Genomic DNA, 21,611 nt, shown 5'->3' with positions numbered 1-21,611 from the left:
CGACGATTAGACGTGCGTGTTCTACCTGACTTCAGTGTTTGGGCAGAACTTCTTATCGTTGGAGTCCTCTGATATTTAGAGAACTTATTGAATAACCCACAATGCCTTACTGTAGCCTTACATTGCACCGTGGAGAAATGAGATGGGCTGCCAATAGCTTCAGTATTCTCTAGTGTGACAAGACGGTCCATCCTCTCCGTAACGTTTGCCCTAGATCTTTGCAGGTAGATTGAGCTAGCTCAAGGGCATCACGATTACAGATCATTTATACAAGACCATTTTTAGGAAGATTTCAATGTGGCATTTTCCTGGCAGGCGACTGCCTTTAACAGTGGTGTCTTTTGGCGACTTGAGGATGTTGAACCCCCACAGCTGAATTCTAAAAAGGACTTGAACCATATAATTCAAATTCTTAAAATTCCCCCCCCCCCCCCCCCCCCCCGGAGAACTTTGAGGATGGGAGGGGCTTGTGATTTCTCAAGACTACCTTTAGCTCAGTTATATTGTCCAGAATCCACCTCAGAGGGACACCTCCAGTGCAGTCTCTGGTGATGCTGTGGGCGCCGAGTGAAGGTTAGGTGTGTGGTGTGAGCTTTGTATAAAGGACGTGAAGTGAGCCTAGCTCACACCTCTCTGGACAAGCATGCGTATGGTACAAGTACGCGTGGGTTGGTGCCCAGGTGATGGCGAAAGAATGAAGACTTGGCCAAGACTGTGGGATGAGGGCAATGACTACAGGAAATGGCCCTTGGGGCTCCTAGGGCTCCGTACAGCGACGTCACTGTAGCCGTAGGTGGGCCTACCACCTCCTTCCGGCAGGGTTTGCCCTTGTCATTTCCGGTCTTTGGTCTTCAGTCAGAGATGGGGTGCCACCGACCACAGATCATTATCAGGTCAGGGATGTAAAGGGGAGGGCACCTATGTTCTGCACAACTATAGTTACCTCTTTCTACTAGAGACCCAGAGAAGGAGATACACCAGGAGTTTGGGAATCAGGAAAGAGTTCTTGATGCTTCTCCCGCTGGCCCCTACCCTTTACCTAACAGCTAGTAACATTTGCCTATTAGCTTTCCGATTTTCTGTAGCCAACTGAGGGATCACCATCTTCTAACTTCCTTTCCTGTATTCCTGCCACCCCTTCTGTCCCTGCTACCAACTCCTTCACAAGCGACAGGTGAATTGGGGCTCTACGTCCCCCCAATGCCGTGTGGGTTCAGGGCATTGCACTTTGCAAACCCCCAGAGGTCCACAAGGGGGCGGTCTTCTCCCTTCTATGCCAAGCTCTGTGGCTTTTCCACCAGTGTCCACGAAATCCAAAGTTGATACATTCTGGTTCAAGGCTGCTTTGAACCCTAGACAGCGAGAAGCTGAAAAGCACCCGATGACTTAGCAAGGGCTCACGTACTCAAGGTTTACCCAACCCTGCCCGTCGTTTGTTTCTGGAGGGAGCCACCAACAATCTGTAGACTCTGGTTGCAGTATTTCCCATGCTGTCCATATTTTGATCTATGCTATGTTACCCCAGTTTTCCAAAAACATAGGCAACCTAGTCAGTGACATGAATTCAATTCTGGAACCATCCCTTGAGAAAGAGCCCTGTGGGGGCTGTAGTCATTAAGAGTCCTTTCTGCCCTTGCAGAGGACCTGAGTGTGGTCCCCAGCACCCACACCGGGTAGCTCACCCACACCGGGTAGCTCACCCACACCGGGTAGCTCACGCTGCCTCTAGCTGCAGCTCCAGGAGATCTGATGACCTCTTCTGACCTTTTCGGCCTCCACGAGCGCACACACAGCACCCAATACACATAATAAAAATAAAATAAATCTGTTTGCTTTGAAACAGGATCTCATCGTGAATCCCTGGCTGGCCTGGAGCTCGCTGTGTAGACCAGGCTGGCATCCAACTCAGAGATCTGCCTGCCTCTGCCTCTGGAATGGTAGGATTAAAGGTGGGCCCCACACCTGGCAAAATAAAACCAAATCAAAAAAAAAAAGAGCTCTGGGGATGTTAGAGAGTTTGTGGTGGTTCCTACAAAGTGAGTCCAAACTCTTGTAAATACAGGTCCAGACCGGTTCTTCTGAACAGAGCACGTTTAGGTTGACCAGGGGAGGAGGGTGTCCAAGGCCGCTATGTGAAGAAACAGCTAGAGTCCTTTGGTGATAAAATCTGCGGTCTGGTGAGGGAGCAAGCTCCCTGTCAGCAGGCGCATTCAAATGGAAGCTGGGTGGGGAAGTTGTCTTAAATGGCTCCCCTATCCTCTTCCAAAGCTGAACTGTTGCAAAGCCCTGAACTTCCATTCCTGCTGTTCAGGTCTTCCAACGCCGTCTTTACTTTGAAATACACATTAAGAACAATCCAGGGAGACAGCCTTCGCCTTGAGCCTTAGGACCAGATGAGGTGGAGGCACAGAGGCACTGAGGACCCTGTGATATGTCTCTTCTGCCCGCAGTTTCTGTGTCTGCTCCAATACCCAGCAACTTCCTCCAGCTGCCCCATGGTGACCATTCATTCAGGCCACAATCCCAGGTGTGGAGCATCCTTCTCTCTCCATGGCCTTCCTACAGAGCCGTGCACTGATACAGGACTCTGCTCGGCCCACCATTCCCTCTGCTCTACAGCCTGAAATGCTACTCAAGGTTAGGAAACGCTTTTCAGCATTCTAATCACGTACATTTACTCTGTTTACATAATTTATTGCTGTCCTCCAGAACATGCTCACACATAGTAGGCATTCTCCGAGAAAGAATGTTTCTGGACACCATCTACCTTGTGTTTCTTTGACTTACATGGTGCCATGGTTTTTTTTGAAAAGTGAAACTTTCATCCTTGGGAAATCTCAGTGGCCGCAAGCTTACATGGTGTGGTTTAACAGCATGTCACATTCCTGAAACCAATGCTCCATGGGTATTTGGCCAAACAAGCTTTCCTTTCTTTGAAGTAGAGTCAACTCCAGTTAGAACCCTGGGACGGGGTGGAGGCTTCGCTCTGGACTGCGTGGTGGGTTTTCTGGGTGAGAGTTATCGTGTTGCAGTGTTCGTAACCACACCGCTTCAGTACAAAAACTGCTCCACACTGTAAGGGCTCTCGCTGCCGCCAAACTCTTAGTCCACTGAGGGGTTAGAGATCTCTGTTTACTTAGCAATAGTAGATGCTTCCAGGCTGTTAGCCTGAAGTTACCAGTAGATTCATTTGAATTGGGAAAGGAGGATAAGCGCGTTGCTTATAATGTGACAAAATCAAGTCACTAAGAACAGACCAGTCGGTTCACTAAGAACAAACAAGCCACCCAATGCTACAGTGACCTGTAGATGAGGGGACTTGGTATTCTGAAATGGAAAGTTCACTTAATATCAGCCAGTCACTGACTTTTAGGGTTGGAGGAAGAGCTGTGGGTGCATCATCTGAGCACCTCAGGCTCCAGATTGGGAAATTCAGGGTTCCGACTTGTTTTCGGTTCTAACAAGAACAGCAACAAAGAATAAAGCCCCGTGCGTTGGTTATTTGTGGACACGTCAAAGAAACTCTTAAGACTGCACCGTGCTGATTCTTGATCCTTGCACACCTCTGAGGAGAGAGACTCACGGTGTTGCTGTTAGAACTTGGGGTTTTATAGCCACAGTGGACTTTCCAGCAAGCCTGGCAGAAGGTCCAGCTCGCTGGTGTTTCTGCTGGGGCTAGTGGCTGGCTCTGCTCGTTTGTAGAGCTGTGCCCTCACACGTTTTGGAGCTGAGCATGGTGGTGTGAATGAGAACAGCTCCCATAGGCTCACGTATTTGAATGGTTGGTCCCTAGTTGGCGGAACTGTTTGGGAAGGATTAGAAGGGTGGCCTTGTTGGAGGAGGTGTGTCACTGGGGGTTGGCTATTCCAGTCAGTTCTCTCTCTGCCTGATGGTTGAGGTTTCAGCATGTAAGCTCTCAGCTCCTCTCCATCTCCATGCCTGCTGCCATACTCCCCACCATGGTCATCAGGGACTCACCCTCCGAAACAGTAAGCAAGCCCCCAGCAAACTCTTTGTTGCCTTGGTCATGGCGTCTCTTCATGACAATAGAAAAGTAGCTAAGACTCTGAGGCAAGAAAACTTGCTTGGGAGATGTGAGTGTGCAGCAGGATGCATGCCCACAGAGGGCTTGTTGAGATACAAATTGGCTCCATCCTAGGTTTTCTGTATTAACTCAAGAATTTGCATTTACAGATAGTCCTGGGGTGATGCTGATGCTGGTGGTCCAGGGACCACACTGAGCACCACCAGTGACAGCATTTCTGATCTGTGATTGCAAACGTCACAGGGTTGGTAAGTGATGTGCTGTACCTAGAGCCAGGTGTGCAGACCTGGGGGGGGGGCATAGGTACCCTCTAGAGTAGGCCTGATCTACTCTTTAATTGTAGGAATGAAGATCTTGGTGTCTCAAAGTCTTTCAATTATTTCAGGTGTTGGGCATCTTGATTTGTTTGGGAACAGTCTCTTGGATATTGGAGACAATCCTTTTTTTTTTTCTTTTTAAACATTTAAGAAAAATGAAATTTGTGGCCTTATTGACTGTTAGTTTGAAACTTCTTGGTTTTTTGGTCTTGGAGGAGTTTTTAGAGGACTCTGTCAAGAGTTCATCTGAGGGGCTGGAGAGATGGCTCAGAGGTTAAGAGCATTGCCTGCTCTTCCAAAGGTCCTGAGTTCAATTCCCAGCAACCACATGGTGGCTCACAACCATCTGTAGAGGGGTCTGGTGCCCTCTTCTGGCCTGCAGGCATATACAAAGACAGAATATTGTATACATAATAAATAAATATTTTTTAAAAAAAGAGTTCATCTGAGAGACTGGAGAGGTGGCTCAGTGCGTAAGAGTACAGACTGCTCTTCCTGAGGCTCCAGGTTCAATCTCTAGACCCCAGATGGCAGCTCACTGTCTGTGACTCTAGTTTCAGGACACCTAACACCCACTTTTCACCTCTGATGGCACCAGGCACTCGTGTGGTGTGTTCTGTGTGCAAACAAACACCTACATATACAAAGCAAAGAAAGTTAAAATTTTAAATTATATTTAAGAAAAAGAACCAAAACCAGTTCATCTGAGTGGATCTGCTGTCTGCTGTTGGATAGGAATGAAGCTACCCAAAACCTTGAGTAGCACTTCAGGGGTTTGCTTCCTGGATGACACACTCATGTGACTGGTGACAGGAAGGCTTTGTTCCTCACTATGTGATTCTCTCTACAGAGTGGCTCAAGGATCCCTGACACATGGCACCTGGCCTTGCTCAGAACAAATGATCCAAAACCAGGAGCAGGAGCAAAGCCTTAATGTCTTTTGTCACCTAGCATTGGAAATCGTACTTTAGTCTACTGATGACTAAAATCCTTTGAGCTGTCCTTGTGGGGGATTCTAGAACTGAGAAGGACCAGCACCATTTAGAGGTTGGCTACCACAGTGCGTTCAAATGAAGGTGTAGATGCTTTTTCCTACCTTCTTCTTGTTTCTGAGGAATCCTGGATTTTTTGTATTTTTGCTGTCACCCATTGCCCCCTGCTGCTGCTGACACAAAGAAACCCTTATCTGGATGGTCTCAGGAGGCATCTCCTCCAGCATCGCAGACTGGACAATGTTGGGTGAAGCCCTAGTGAATAGACGCTTAAACCCTTCATTTTGCCAGTGTTTCCAGCAAGTGAACTTCACTCAACTACGTTTTCAGGCCTCTGTGTTACTGGACCCCGTTTTAGTTAATTTAGTCATTGGGGTGACAAGTTGTCCTGGTCTGTCTAGTACTTATGGATTTCTTGGGGCTCAGGACTTTCTGCAAATACTTGGACAATCCTAAGCAGATGGATAGATCAATCCCTTCTTTTAGAAAAGTGTTTTGTTTTATTTACTATTGTTGTTATGTGTGATATGTGCTTGCTACAGTGTGTGTGTGTGTGTGTGTGTGTGTGTGTGTGTGTGTAGGAGAGAGGACAACTTTGATGACAACTCTCACCGACCCTAGGGATTCAGCTCAGGTCTTCTGCCTTATGCGGCAAGTGCCTTTTTCTCACTGAGCCCTCTCAAAGGCTCTGACCCCATCCCTTTAGTAAGTCTCTTTTGTGGACCAGCAGCTTCTGCTTCTTTTGGTCACTTGGTGATGCAGCAGCAGTGTCTCAGGTGTCACCTCAGACTTCCTGAATCCATGCACATTGAGTGAGAGTCCAAGGCAAACTGATGCACATTAAGGCTTTGGGATTTCTAGGGATGAACCAAACTTGACGAGTTCTCTGAGTATTCAGGTTTGCTGGTTGCGTGGGTGAAATAATGATCCCCTTATGCTTCAGTTAGTTTGACTTTGATACATCTTTTATTTCTAGTTCCTGCTTCTCTTCCATCACTGAAGGGAAGACAGCTAAAATTTCACTGTTGGAAGGAACCTAAAAGTCCCAACTCTCACCTGCACTTGAGTAGTGGTTTTCATAAAGTACCTTTTGATCATTGAAATCCCCAGCCCCTCCTCTGCCCACAAGATGCCATAAACAACAGAGATAAGGGGAGATTGCTGAACATTTAGGTTGTTTCCAGCTTCAGACACTCTGAGCACTGTGTTCTAAAGTATCTTTGTACATAGAGCATTATGGAAAAATCAATGCTTCACTTCTGAAGGTGTGGTTCAGAAAAAGGAGTTTGCAACACCAAAGAAGATGCTTATTTGAGACTACCATGGATCTCTGAAAACATGCCTGTCCAATGAGTGTTTGCAAAAAAAAAAAATAGTATCACCTTTATTTTATGGGAAGTTGTGAAGCTTTAGTAGGGTTGATACAAGGACATCTGCTCGCCTGGAAGGATCGCTTTGAAGGCCTGTCTGATAAGGAGAACGAGGGGTGGAAGGACTTTGCTAAGTTGTGTGAGAATATCTAGCAAAGAGATCATTCACACTTCCAGAATACATTCTGGATGTTTCTTCTGGTTGTAAAGTATCTCTATTGATTTTGTAATTAAGAATTTGAGGATCTAGGACTCTAGATCAGTTGCAGAAGCCTTATTTGCCCTGGACTTGGCACCTAGAATGCAGGGTGCGGGGTGGGTCTTAGTCAGTGTTCTGTTGTGGTGAAGAGACACCATGGCTGTAACAACTTTTTTTTTTTTATTATTGAGCTATACATTTTTCTCACTCCCCTTACTTCCTCCCCTCTTCCCTTCCACCTTCCCTCTGCCCCCCATACTCCCAATTTACTCAGGAGATCTCGTCTTTTCCACCTTCCTAGGTGGATCCATTTTTGACTTTCTTAGAGTCCTCTTTGTTATCTAGGTTCTCTGGGCCTGTGGACTGTAGGGTGTTTATCTTTTACTTTATGTTTAATATCTGTTTATGAGTCAGTAATATTATATTTGTCTTTCTGGTTTTGGGTTCCTGGTGTGGGACAATTCTATATTCTGTCAATTATATTTTAAATAAACGCTGATTGGTTGTTTGGATTGTTTGGATTTAACAGCATGTCAAACCTCACAGGAGAGAGAGACTTGTGGAATAATTATAGCCAATAGTCAATCTCCGTGAAGCCTGGGAAGCCTTCTCTGTGGATATGAACTAAGATTAATCACCAGGTATAAAGGGGTGCTACCAGGAAGAGAATTTTAGAAAGGGATCAATGGCCATGTGGGTATGTCTTCCTTAAAGACCAAAGGGCCCAACATAACTCACAAGGCTGAAAGACCCTCGGTAAGAATTAAAACTAAGCAAAGAGAGAGCAGGAGAACTGAGCTAGCCGGCACACACTTCATTGTGGTGATATTTTGTTTGTGTGCTAACAAATAGAGCTTGCCTGAAAATCAGAGGGTGAAGCTAGTCGCTAGTCAACCATAGAGGTCTGTACAGATAGATAGGGAGTGATATGGCTGGGAGGAGGAGTTCAGCCCTTTTGAGGCTGAGGAGTTAGCAAGGTAAAACCTGATTGTGGCTTCCTACTTTGTCTGTCTGATCTTTCAGCATTTGCCCCGATATCTTGCTCTGGGTTTTTATTATTAAGACTAATTAGAACTATTGTAACACTTCACACCTGGTATTCTGGTCTGGTGTGGGAGAATTGTCTGTGTTCTGTCAATCATGTTTTAAATAAATGCTGATTGGCCAGACAGTATAGGTGGGAAAACAAGACAGGAAGTAGAGGTGGGACAAAGAAAACAGGAGTATTCTGGGAAGAAGGAAGCTCTTTCCCAGTCCTGTCCACATCATGGAAGAAGCAGGATATGACCTTCCCTGCTGAAAAAGGTACTGAACCATGTGGCTAACATATATAAGAATAATGGGCTAATATATGTTATAAGAGCTAATACAAAGCCTGAGCTAATGGGCCAATCAGTTTATGATTAATGTAGGCTTCTGCATATTTTCTTTGGGACCTAAACACTGTGGGAACTGGGCAGGATAGAAACACCAACTAGCAGGCCCTCATGTTACAGGTTTCCTCACTCAGTATGTTTTTTTTTTCTAGTTTCGTCCATTTGCCTGCAAATTTCAAGATGTCATTATTTTTTACTGCTGAGTAATAGTCTATTGTGTAAATGTACCACATTTTTCTTATCCATGCTTCAGTAATAACTTTCCTTATTCATTCTTCTGGCATCTAGGTTGTTTCTAGGTTCTGGCTATTATGAATAATGCTGCTATGAACATAGTTGAGCAAATGCCCTTGTGAGCATCCTTTGAGTATATACCCAACAATTGATTGATTGTTTCCTAATTTTCTGAGAAACCACCATACTGATTTCCAAAGCAGCTGTACAAGTTTACACTCCCACCAGCAATGGAGAAGTGTTTTCCTTACTGCACATCTTCTCCAGTATAAGCTGTCATCAGTGTTTTTGATCTTGGTCATTCTAACAGGTGTAAGATAGTATCAAAACAGAGTTGTTTTGATTTGCATTTCTCTGATAGCTAAGGAAGTTGATCAATTCCTTAAATGTCTTTCAGCCATTTGAGTTTCTTCTGTTGAGAGTTCTCTCTTTAGGTCTGTAGCCCATTTTTTTTATTGCATTATTTGTTCTTTTGATGTCTAGTTTCTTTTTTTTTTTAAAGATTTATTTATTTATTATGTATACAGTATTCTCAGTACTCTGCCTGCAGGCCAGAAGAGGGCACAGATCTCATTACAGATGGTTGTGAGCCACCATGTGGTTGCTGGGAATTGAACTCGGGACCTTTGGAAGAGCAGGCAGTGCTCTTAACCACTGAGCCATCTCTCCAGCCCTGATGTCTAGTTTCTTGAGTTCTTTGTGTATTTTGGAGTTCAGTCCTCTGTCAGATGTAGGGTTGGTGAAGATCTTTTCCTGTTCTGTAGGCTGCCATTTTCCCACTTTCTCTTCTATGAGGTTCAGTGTGGTTGGTTTTATTTTGAAGTCTTTTGTCCATTTGGACTTCAATTTTCTGCATAACAATAAAATAGATCTATTTGCATTCTTTTATATGTCTACATCCACTTATGCTGAAAACCATTTATTGAATATCCTTTCTTTTTTCCATTTTATAATTTTGGCTTCTTTGTCAAAAATCAGGTGATCATAGGAGTGTAGATTGATATCTGGATGTTCGATTTGATTCCATTGGTCCTCCTGTTTTTATGCCAATACCAAGCTGTAGCTCTATAGTATAGTTTGAAGTCAAGGATGGTGATGCCTCCAGAAGTTCCTTCATTCTACAGGATTGTTTTGGGTATCCTGGGTTTTTTGTTTTGTTTTGTTTTTCATATAAAGTTGAGCATTGTTTTTTCAAGGTTTGTGAAGAATTTTGCTGGGATTTTGATGGGCATTGCATTGAATCTGTAGATTGCTTTTGGTAAGATTGTCATTTTTACTATGTTAATCTGATCTGTCTAAGAGCATGGGAGATCTTTCCATTTTCTGGTGTCATATTCAATCTCTTTCTTTAAAGATTTAAAGTTCTTGTCATATAGGTCTTTCACGTGTTTGATTAGAGTTACCCCAAGATATATTGTAAAGGGTGACATTTCTTTGATTACTTTCTCAGCCCATTCATCATCTGCATATAAGAGGGTTACTGATTTTTTTTTAAGTTAATCTTGTATCCTGCTAGATTACTAAAGGTGTTTATCAGTTGTAGGAGTTCCCTGGTAGAATTTTTGGGATCACTTATGTATACTATCATATCACCAACAAGTAGAGAAAGTATGACTTCTTCTTTCCAATTTGTATCCCCTTGATCTCCTTTTGTTGTCTTATTGCTCTAGCTAAAACCTTAAGTACTATATTGAATAGATATGAAGAGAGTGGGCAACCTTGTCTTGTTCCTGATTTCAGTGGGATCCCTGGGAGTTCCTCTCCATTTAGTTTGATGTTGGCTGGTGGCTTGTTGTATATTGCCTTTATTATATTTGGGTATGTTTCTTATATCTCTGCTCTCTCCAAGACCTTTATCATGAAGGGATGTTGAATTTTGTCGAAGGCTTTTCAGCATCTAATGAGATGATCATGTGGTTTTTTTTCTTTGAATTTGTTTATATGATGGATTACACTGGTGGATTTTTTTTAATATTTGTTTATTTATTATGTATAAAACATTCTGTCTGTGTGTATGACTGCAGGCCAGAAGAGAAGGGCACCAGACCTCATTACAGATGGTTGTGAGCCACCATGTGGTTGCTGGGAATTGAACTCAGGACCTTTGGAAGAGCAGGCAATGCTCTTAACCGCTGAGCCATCTCTCCAGCCCACTGGTGGATTTTTTTATGTGTTGAGCCATTCCTGCATCTCTGGGATGAAGCTGACTTGGTCATGATGGATGATTTTTCTGATGTGTTCTTGGATTGGTTTGCCAGTATTTTATTGATTATTTTTGCAACAATGTTCATGAGGGAAATTGGCCTGTAACTCTCTTTCTTAGTTGTGTCTTTATGTGGTTTGGGTATCAGGGTAACTATAGTCTTGTAAAAAGAGTTAGGCAATATTCTTTCTGTTTCTATTGTGAACAATTTGAGGAGTACTGGTATTTTGTTGTTGTTGTTGAGAAACTTTTGATGACTGTTTCTATTTCTTTAGCAGTTATAGATCTGTTTAATTTGCTTATCTGGTTTTGATTTAATTTTGCTATGTGGTACTTATACAGAAAATTGTCCATTTCGTTTAAGTTTTCCAATTTTGTGGAGTACAGGTTTTTGAAGCATGACCTGAAGATTCTCTAGATTTTCTTCATGTCTGTTGTTATGTCCCCCTTCTCATTTCTGATTTTGTTAATTGGGACATTCTCTTTCTGTCTTTTGGTTAGTTTGGATAAAGCTTTGCCTATCTTGTTGATTTTCTCAAAGAACTAACTCTGTCTCATTGATTCTTTGTATTGTTTGCTTTGTTTCTATTTTGTTGATTTCAGCTCTCAATTTGATTATTTCCTGTCTTCTAGTTCGCTTGGGTGAGTATGCTTCTTTTTGTCTAGAGTTTTCAGGCATTCTGTTAATTCACTAGTGTGGGATTTTTCCAGCTTCTTTGTGTAGGCATTTATTTCTAAGAACTTTCCTCTTAGCACTGCTTTCATTGCATCCTATAAATTTGGGTATGTTGTGTGGTCATTTTCATTGAATTTTTTTTTTTTTTTTTGTGATTTTTCGAGACAGGGTTTCTCCGTAGCTTTTGGTTCCTGTCCTGGAACTAGCTCTTGTAGACCAGGCTGGCCTCGAACTCACAGAGATCCGCCTGCCTCTGCCTCCCGAGTTCTGGGATTAAAGGCGTGCACCACCACCGCCCGGCTTCATTGAATTTTAAAAAGCCTTTAATTTCTTTATTTCTTCTTTGGTGATTCAGTTGAGCATTGTTCAGTTTCCATGAGTTTGTGGATTTGTGAATAGGTATTGATTAAATCTGGTTTTGTCATGGAATATCTTGTTTTCTCCATCTATATTGATTGAAAGCCTTGCTGGATATAATAGTCTGGGCTGGCAACCATGGTCTCTCAATGTCTGCATAACACCTGATGAGGACCTTCTGGCTTTCATTGTTTGCATTGAGAAGTCAGCTGTAATTCTGATAGGTCCGCCTTTATATGTTACTTGGCCATTTGCCTTCGTAGCTCTTAATAGTCTTTCTTTATTTGTATGTTACTGTTTTGATTATTATGTGGTGAGGGGACTTTTTTTTGGTACAGTCTGTTTAGTGTTTGGTAAGCTTCTTGTATTTTCATAGCCATGTTCTTCTTTAGGTTGGGAAAGTTTTCTTCTATGATTTTGTTGTATATATTTTCTGTATCTTTGAGCTGGACTTCTCCTTCTTCAATTTCTATTATTCTTAGGTTCAAGTTTTTCATGGTGTCCCAGATTCTCTGGATATTTTGTGTTAAGAATTAACATTTTCTTGATGAATGAATCTGTTTCCTCTATCATATCTTCAACACCTGAGATTCTCACTTCCATCTCTTGTATTTTGTTGTGTATGCTTGCTTCTGTAGTTACTGATTGTTTAACCCAGATTTTCTATTTTCAGATTTCTCTCTGTTTGTGTTATTTTTTATTGCCTCTATTTCAATTTTTATGTCTTGAACCATTTCTTTCACCTGTTTGATTGCTTTTTCTTTAAGGGATTTGTTGATTTCTTCCTTTTTTTGTTTGTCTTTTCCTCCACTTTAAGGGAATTTGTTTTTATTTCCTCTTTAAGATCCTCAATCATCTTTATAAAGTTATTTTTAAGGTCGTTTTCTTCTGTTTCATCTGTGTTGGGATGCTCAGGTCTTGCTGTTGTAGAACCATCAGTTTCTGGTGGTGCTGTAATTGCTCTTGATGTTGTCTAGTGTATTCTTATCCTGTTGTCTACCCATCTCTTCCTCCAATCGGAACAGGTGGAGCCTGTGTTTCAGGGGGATTCCTTTCCCTTTAATAGGTGTAGTTGGGAGCTGTGGCTCTGTTGAACTCTCCTTCAGGTGCAAACAGGGATGAGGCTGAGTTTTTGATGGTCAGATAATTTCTGGAGGCTACTGCTGTCAAGATGCTCCTGGCAGCCTGGCCTGCCCGCTGTGCTGCTGAGGCTTCTCCTAGTGCCATCCTCTGCCTGCTGCTGACTATAACAACTTTTACAAAAGAAAACATTTAATTGGGGCTTGCTTACAGTTTCAGAAGTTATTCATCACGGCGGGGAGCAAGGCAGCAGTCAAGCTGACGTGGTGCTGGAGAGTTAGCTGGGAGTTCTACATCTGGAGCCAGGAAGGGAGAGAGCCACTGGACCTGACTTGGGCTTCTGAAATCTCAAAACCCACCTCCAGTGACAAACCTTCTCCAACAAGGCCAACCTCCTAAACCTTTCAAATGGTGATGCCCCCGGTGACCAAACATTCAAATCTATAAAATGAGGCCATTGTCATTCAAACCATCACAGGGTGGGCCAGGCCCATTAATAGCTCAGGTGCTGCAGGGGTGGAGACTCCAGCCCTTCCTGTCTCTGCCTTCTACTTCCTAACCTTTCTTCTCTGTTTTCAAAGGCAGGCAATACTCTTGCTGCCATGTATGAGCACTTGGTTGGCAGATCCCAGGTCATGGGCTCTAGCAGTCAACTGTGGGAAAGGGATGTTTGACTTCCTGTCCAAGGAGCCTGCGTCTCATGGTGGTGCAGACAGTTGCCATCTGGCCAGTGAGTGTGTGATGTTATTTTGTCCCTAGTCAACAACTTGAATAGAAAAATTCTAAGCTGGGCGGTGGTGGCGCGCGCCTTTAATCCCAGCACTCAGGAGGCAGAGGCAGGCGGATCTCTGTGAGTTCGAGACCAGCCTGGTCTACAGAGCTAGTTCCAGGACAGGCTCCAAAGCCGCAGAGAAACCCTGTCTCAAAAATCAAAAGAAAGAAAAAAAAAAGAAAAAATTCTACAGCTCTACCCTTTGAAAACCTCTATGTGCTTGTGGATACAGTTCTGAGATAATCCACTTTAGTGTTCTGGCATTCTAGGGAAAACAGCTAACATACTGAATGGCTGCTCCAAGCGATATTCCGGCTTGCCTCGCTTCTGATTCAGGTAGAACTAACAGGGTCTTCCGTCCTGAAATAATGGGTTCAAGTGATTCTGCTGCCTGACCTTGATTCTTAGTGGTTGGCTCTGCAACTTTTTAAAAAAAGATTTATTTAAAAAAAGTTATGTGTATTTTTGTGTGTCTGTATGAAAGTGTGTGTACATGTGAGTATAGCTGTCTGAAGAGAGGCCAGTGGTGTTCAGTGCCCTGCAGATAGAGTTACAGGGCCTTATTGGCTGTCAGATGTGTGTGCTGGGAATTATAATCAGGTCCTCTGCAAGAGTAATACTGGCTCTTAACACTGAGCCATCTCTCCAGATCCATCAGGAATTGTTTTTTTTTTAAATATTTATTTGTTTATTATGTATACAATATTCTGTCTATGTGTATGCCCGCAGGCCAGAAGAGGGCACTAGACCTCATTACAGATGGTTGTGAGCACCATGTGGTTGCTGGGAATTGAACTCAGGACCTTTGGAAGAGCAGGCAATGCTCTTAACCTCTGAGCCATCTCTCCAGCCCCAGGAATTGTTTTTATGTAAATAAAATGTCACCAATAATTTTTTTTAAATGAAAAAATATTTTATGGGTGTGGATGTTTTGTCTGCATCTGTGTCTGTGCCTCACAGGCATGCCTGGTGTCCTCAGAGGCCAGAAGAGTGTGTTGATCCCCTGGAACTGGAGTTATAGATAGCTGTGAGCTGCCATGTGGGTGCTAGGAATCGAACCTGGGTCCTCTGGAATAGTCTCCCCCCCACCCCACCCCTGCACCAGGCATTGTTTTTAATATTGGTTTTACAAATGGAACTGCTGAAGCACACAACAGTTAAGTCACCTCGCTAGTAAGTAAATGCTGGAGAGATTTAAACCAAATCTATTCAAGTAAAAGATCTGAATCATTTTTTTATGTGGTATTTGCTAGAGAGATCTGAATGAACTAATGTCAGATAGGGTATCAAAAACACACCAGAGAAACAATTCCCTCAGCCCAGTGTGCTGGATTGTTTTATGTCAACTCGACACAAGCTCGACTCATCCGAGAGAAGGGAGCCTCAGTTGAAAAAATGCCTCCCTAAGATCCAGCTGAAGGGTATTTCTTAAATCAGTGGCTGATGGGAAGGGCCCAGTCCGTTGTGGGCAGTGCTAGGTTCTATAAGAAAGCAAGCCAAGCAAGCCCGTTAGCAGCCTTCCTCCATGGTCTCTGCATCAGCTCCTTCACAGGTCTAGTCTGAGTTCCTGCTGTGACTTCCTCCACCGATGGGCTACGACATCAATTCTCAACCTGTGGGTCAAGACCCCTTTGGCAAACCTCTGTCTCCAGAAATATTTATGATTCGTGACAGGAACAAAATTACAGTTATGCAGTAGCAATGAAAAGAGTTTTATGGTCGGGGGTCACCGCAACATGAGGCACTGCATTAAAGGGTCATAACCTTAGGGAGACCGAGAACCACAGGACTATGGTGCAGAAGTGTAAGCCCAATAATCCCTTTCCTTCTCCATCTTGCCTTTAGTCATGGTGTTTCATCACAGCAATGAAAACCCCAACTAAGACATCCAGCTAGATGAACCAAGGAGTTTAATCACCTACAGAGTGTGAGGCTACTCATAGGAATTTACAGGCGTCTATCCCGTGGAATAAACATCACCCCAGCATTTGGGAAGAGCTTATGTGTCCTCATGGAGGAGTGTGGCTTTCTGCATTGTCTCTTGGGTATTTTGTAGGCCAGGCAGGGCCTTGGGCACCTTCCCACTAACAAACAGCGTTTCCTGCCTTAGTGACTGTTAACTATGTATCTTCAGGAGGGCTGTCTGCTGTAAGGAACATTAAATAGGAGTCTTTTCTATCAAATGCTATAAAACTTGTATTTATGATAAGGAATTCAATTTTTTTTTAATATCCCTGATCTTCTAAGACTTTCATGCAAATGCCCCCATGACCAGTAAAGCTTTTGTTTATACAAAGGCTCTGCTACATTCTTGGATTAAATGGTTGGCCCTTCCACTTTCATTTCCTTTCAACAAGTTTTTTTTTTTTTTTTTTTTTTAAACTAGCCAGTCTGGCAGGGTGGTGGTGGTGGTGCATGCCTTTAATACCAGCACTAGGGAGGAAGAGGCAGACAGGTTTCTGTGAGTTTGAGGCTAGCCTGGTCTATAGAGTTCCAGGACAACAGAGGCTACATAGAGAAACCCTGTCTCAAAAAACCAAAACCAACCAAACGAATAAATAAAATAACTAACTAATTAAAAAAAAAACAACAAAAAACTAGCCAATCTAATAAGACTGTGCGGTTGGTCCCCGGGCAGTGAGGAGAAGACACAGTCACCGCTTGAGTTAGAATAGAGAGCAAGCACACTTCCTGCCTCTGTGCGCTTGCTGTTCTGAGTGCACCTTCTAGATCAAAAGTAACGTTTTGCCCTGTCCAACACTCCAACTAGAGCAGTGATCGCTTTTTTCCAGAGCCCTGGCTGGCCTGGAATTTACATGTAGACCAGGCTGGCCTGGATTTGATCCCTCTCCCTTCAGAAGGCACAGGCAGGTGGATCATGATTTCCAGGCCAGCCTGGAATTAAGGACGTGTGCGCGTGCCATCGCGTCCTGTTGGAGCGGTGGTCTCTTTCTTTGTGAACGGGAGCTTGTTTCTAGCACTCCGGATCTGTCTCATGAACTCTGTGAGCCATCTGCCCTGTTCACAAGGGAATGCTAGTGTCTTATGTCTTGTGTAGGTAATCATAGCTGCTCCAATTTCAAAATGGCAGTGGCCGTATTATACCCAGAGGAGTGTTCTCCAGCACAACCCTAAGCTGTCTCAGGCTTGTTGTGTTTGGATCCGGTGCTGGTTCTGCCCAGGGTAATGATGACTCCTATTTTTGCTGAGCGCTTAGTGGGCACTATGAATTGATTCGCTGAATCCACACAACAATACCAAACCAGAAAATGGAATAACAGCTGTTCACCCAGGTGTGTCCCTTGGTAAGGGACAGAACAGCCAGGGTTCACACCTAGATAGAGCCCCACACACTGAATGTGAGCTTTCCAGAAACATCTGTCCACCTACCAACACAGGAATTCTCTCTTGACCCCACACTGTTCCACCGGGAGAGCTAGAAATCCAGAAGTCATCGTGATAACGTAGCCACAGTTAGAGATCTGATTTCAGCTCTCTGGACCAGAGCTGGTGTCCCGTAAAAGAACGGAAACTTAACCCCATCCCTGACATTGACGGAGCTCGGTTAGGAAGAATTCTAAGAGATGGAGGAGGTATGTGCATGTGTGTGTGGTGAGCTTCACAGCTCTAAGTTTGTCCTTGTAGAGATCCTGGAGAGGACTCAGAGGGAAGAGAGATCAGTAGCATTCTCTTGTTCACATCCAAAGTATGGAACTGTGACTCTTTTCCAGGGGAAGTACTCAACAAAAAGGAGTTTCATTGCTGGGGGAAATGTGTTTTTCAAAGTGAAAAACAGAGTTTAGCTTCAATTTGAATTGCAAATCCTTTCTCAAGCAGAGTGGAAGGACAGAGCAGGCAGGAATCAGTTTTTTCCTACTTTGTTTTATAAAAACTTCCTGAGACAAGCTTTAAAAACAACAACAACAAAACCCTAATTATTTTTTTTTTTAAATTCCAGTGTCTTACTGATATGAATATTTTAGGTAAGCTAAAACAACCAGATAATTTTATACAATACCAACTTGGTTTAAGATGAAACAAAACAAAACGCTCATTACCATTGCTGCTGGATTATTGGAAGCAGAAAATTACAGGGTGTGTTTGGCAAACTGTGATTCTAAGAGCCGGCGTCGGCCCTGGAGGATAAAGCACATGGCAGGGAGAGAGATGAGAAGTGGGGCGGGACAGTCAGGTCTGTGTGGTGGGGACTGAGCTGTGGGTTTTGAACTCATCACACCCTGTGCAGCGAGCATCATCCTGCCTAGTTGTCAGCTGAGAGTAACTGATGCTCAAGGAAGTAAACTGACATGGCCCATGTGCTCAGCTGGTCCCTAACTGTGAGAATAAACTTGGAAAAGCCAGGGCATGAGCTGGTGTGTTAAGGAGACAGAAATCAGAGGCTCCTTGGAGGTGGATACCTGGGACTCCATTAAATTAGGTCCTCTAGAATTCAGAGGATCCATCTGATAGGAGAGCAATGAAAGGGGGTGATGCCCAGTTTTGGAGCTGGGATGATCAGGTACTCGGCGAAGTCCTGGGGGTGGGGGACGGGCAACCAGAGCAGAGGCAAGGAGAAGGATGTTGAGGTCTATGCAGACCTGTGGCGTGGGGACCCAGGGCAGGAAGTGAGAGGGGGCGGGTAGGTCAGCATAGCTTCTGGAGATAGGTTGACTAGAACGAGTGATGCTCAGATGTAACTGGGCGAAGTGTGGAAGGGAGGAGTGTGGAGGCTCCAAGAGAAGGGGACAAGGCCACACCACACACACCATACACACCACGCACACCACACACACCACACACACCATACACACCACACACCATACACACCACACACACCATACACACCACACACCATACACACCACACACACCATACACCATACACACCACACACACCATACACACCATACACACCACACACACCACACACACCACACACCATACACACCACACACACCACACACACTATACACACCTCACACACCACACACACCATACACACCACACACACCATACACACCATACACACCACACACCATACACACCACACACACCATGCACACCACACACACCATACACCATACACACCACACACACCATACACACCATACACACCACACACCATACACACCACACACACCATACACCATACACACCACGCACACCATACACACCACACACACTATACACACCACACACACCACACACACTATACACACCACACACACCACACACCATACACGCCACATATATGCACACACACCACACACACTATACACACCATACACACCATACACAGCATACACACCACACACCATACACACCACACACCACACACACTACACACACCACACACACCACACACACCACACACACCACACACACCATACACACCATACACACCACACACACCACACACACCATACACACCATACACGCCACATATATGCACACACCACCATATATACCATATATACACACCACATACACACATTATACACCCACCATATACAGAACATACCATAACACCACATATACATACACCACACCATATACACCACACAGCATACACAACACATAGCATACACACCACATATACAATCCACTACATACTTACGCACCAAAACATATACCACGTATCATTCTCTCTCCCCCTCTCTCTCTATCTCTTTCTCTCTCTAACACACACCACATAGATACACACATACACACATACATATGCATATCTACATACCATTCTCTCTCACACACACCTCACACAACATAACACACACACACATAGGACACAGAAAGAGGGGGGTGGGGGTGCCTGTGTGATTGGTAAGAGAGGAGCCCGTTGGGGGAAGTCTTGGCCAGTCCTCAGCCCTCTCCAGGGTCCTGTCTGGCACTTACCTCACCTCAGAGCCGGAGTGCCTCAGAGTAGGGGTTGAGAGCCAGTACCCTTGGCCAGGCAGGGCCTCTGGCATCAAAGGGGCCCATTTGCCCCAGCAGGGTGGCGGTGGGGGACTTCCTCTGATGCTGGAAAGCCACAGGGACCCGGAGGCTGAGCTCTGCCCAAACTGTCCGGCAGAGTTCTGTCAGCTCCCTGATCTTGATAGTTGGGGGGCTGTGAGGCTTGGGGGCTTCTGGGAGAACGCCATAGGCACACCTCTTGCAGTGCTGGTGGCCACTATCAGCTACTCAGCACTGCATGAGCTTCAGGGCTGATCAAGGACTTCAGTAGGGCCTCTCACCAACCCCTGGCTGACCATCTGCAGAACGGTCTTCCTAGCCTTCCCAGCTCTGTTCTCCAGGCCACGCTAACACCACAGTATATACCACATAATTCACGTCCTTGCCTCATCTCCCCATTCAGCGTCAAGTTTTTGAGAACGAGAACTTATTTTTGTATTTCTTGGTTTTTATATTCACGCACATGTACATTTTCATGTGTGTGCACATGTGCCGTGTCTGTGTGTGCATTTGTGTGTGCGCACGCGTGTGTGGGTATTTGTCATGGGTGCATATGTGCACGTGGAAGGCAGAGATGCACTTTAGCATCTCCAATTGCTCTCCACCTTATGTTTTGAGACAGGGTTTCTCACTGAATCTAGAGCTCACTCTGTGGCTAAACTAGGTGGCCAGTGGGATTCAGAGATCCATCGGTCGCCCCCCAGCCCCCTCCAGGGGTGGGTCTGCCCCTCTGATGTCCCCAGCTTTTTATGTAGGTGCTTGAGGAACTGAACTCAGACCTTCATGCTGTGGGCAAGCCCTTTACTAACTTAGCCATCCTCCCAGCCTCTGTCTTTATTTTTGACACTACTGTACCCTAGCACTTAGGCCAAAATACTCTGGCCCCTCCTAGGTCTTTGCTAGACCGTTGCGAAAATGAGTTCACATTCGGGCTGAAAGAGCTCAGACAGAGCCGGAACCTTCTGTGGCCGTGAGAGCTGGCTCTGGTGAGAGAGGTGATGTTTCTCCAGCTGGCATGATTCTTTTCTTGGCAGATCAGGGAAATGTGTGACTTACATACAGAGGGGCCCAGCAGGACCACTTCAGGCTGGAAGGTGACTTAGCTTTTCTCACTGGGGATGGCCTTCATAGGGTTCAGTCCCTGTTCCAAGGCTCTGGCCCACAAAATATCCAAGAGTCACAGGGAGTGACAAGGGTGGATTTACAGGCTGGGGGGGTGGGGCTGAGAGCCACCTCCTCCCTCTAGGATCTAGCTCAGCATGCAGTGGCCTGGGAGAGAGCCCCTGGATGCTGGCTTCAGTGGCTTTCTCAGCTGGATTCTCTATGGGCAGATGTTCTGCGGACAGGATGATGTCAAAACACCATGAGGTGAGAGAAGGGGCAAGAAGAAGGAAATGGGATGCAGAATAAGGTTGCTGTCCCACAAAGAGCAAGGGATTGTGGCTTTGCATCCTCTCTTTAGCCGCGCTATAGTTCCTGGTTCCCGCTCTGTGATTCAGGCGGCAGCCCATGCCCTCCACCTCTGGATGGTGAGACGTGGGGAGAAAGGTCAGCCTTGCCTTCTGCCCTTACAGAGTGATGGTGACTCTGGGGTCTGTCAAACCCAGCTTCTTGGTCTATGCAGTGATGCTGCACGTTCATTCCACCACTCCCTCCCATCTGCACAGGGGAGCACTGTGCTCCACCACCCCCCTCTCATCTGCCCATGTTCCTGTCGCAGGCAGAGTTCTAGCAACACCCATGATCCCCATTTCCAGCTCATTCATCTCTTAAAGTCCAGCACTGGAATGCCAGAGGGGATGCCTGCCTGTGGGCTCTCACTGTCATGATAGGTTACAATGCATGACAGGAAGGATGTCACAGCTAAATCAGAGTTACTCTAAGGGGGAGTGTCCCGAGCGGGCCCAGCTCAGGGAATAAGGTTTAAGGAGGGGACCACACAGCCAGGACGTGAGGGCAGGGCTGTAGGTGCTGAGAAGAGCTCTGGAGTACTTGGGTTTTGTTTTGTTTTGTTTTTTGAGGCAGAGTTTCTCTGTGTA

Source organism: Microtus oregoni, unplaced genomic scaffold (genome assembly GCF_018167655.1).
Source record: "Microtus oregoni isolate MIOR12 unplaced genomic scaffold, Mior012 000012F_ref0000307, whole genome shotgun sequence".
Classification (NCBI taxonomy): Eukaryota; Metazoa; Chordata; class Mammalia; order Rodentia; family Cricetidae; genus Microtus; species Microtus oregoni.
Note: the sequence above shows the minus strand (reverse complement) of the source record.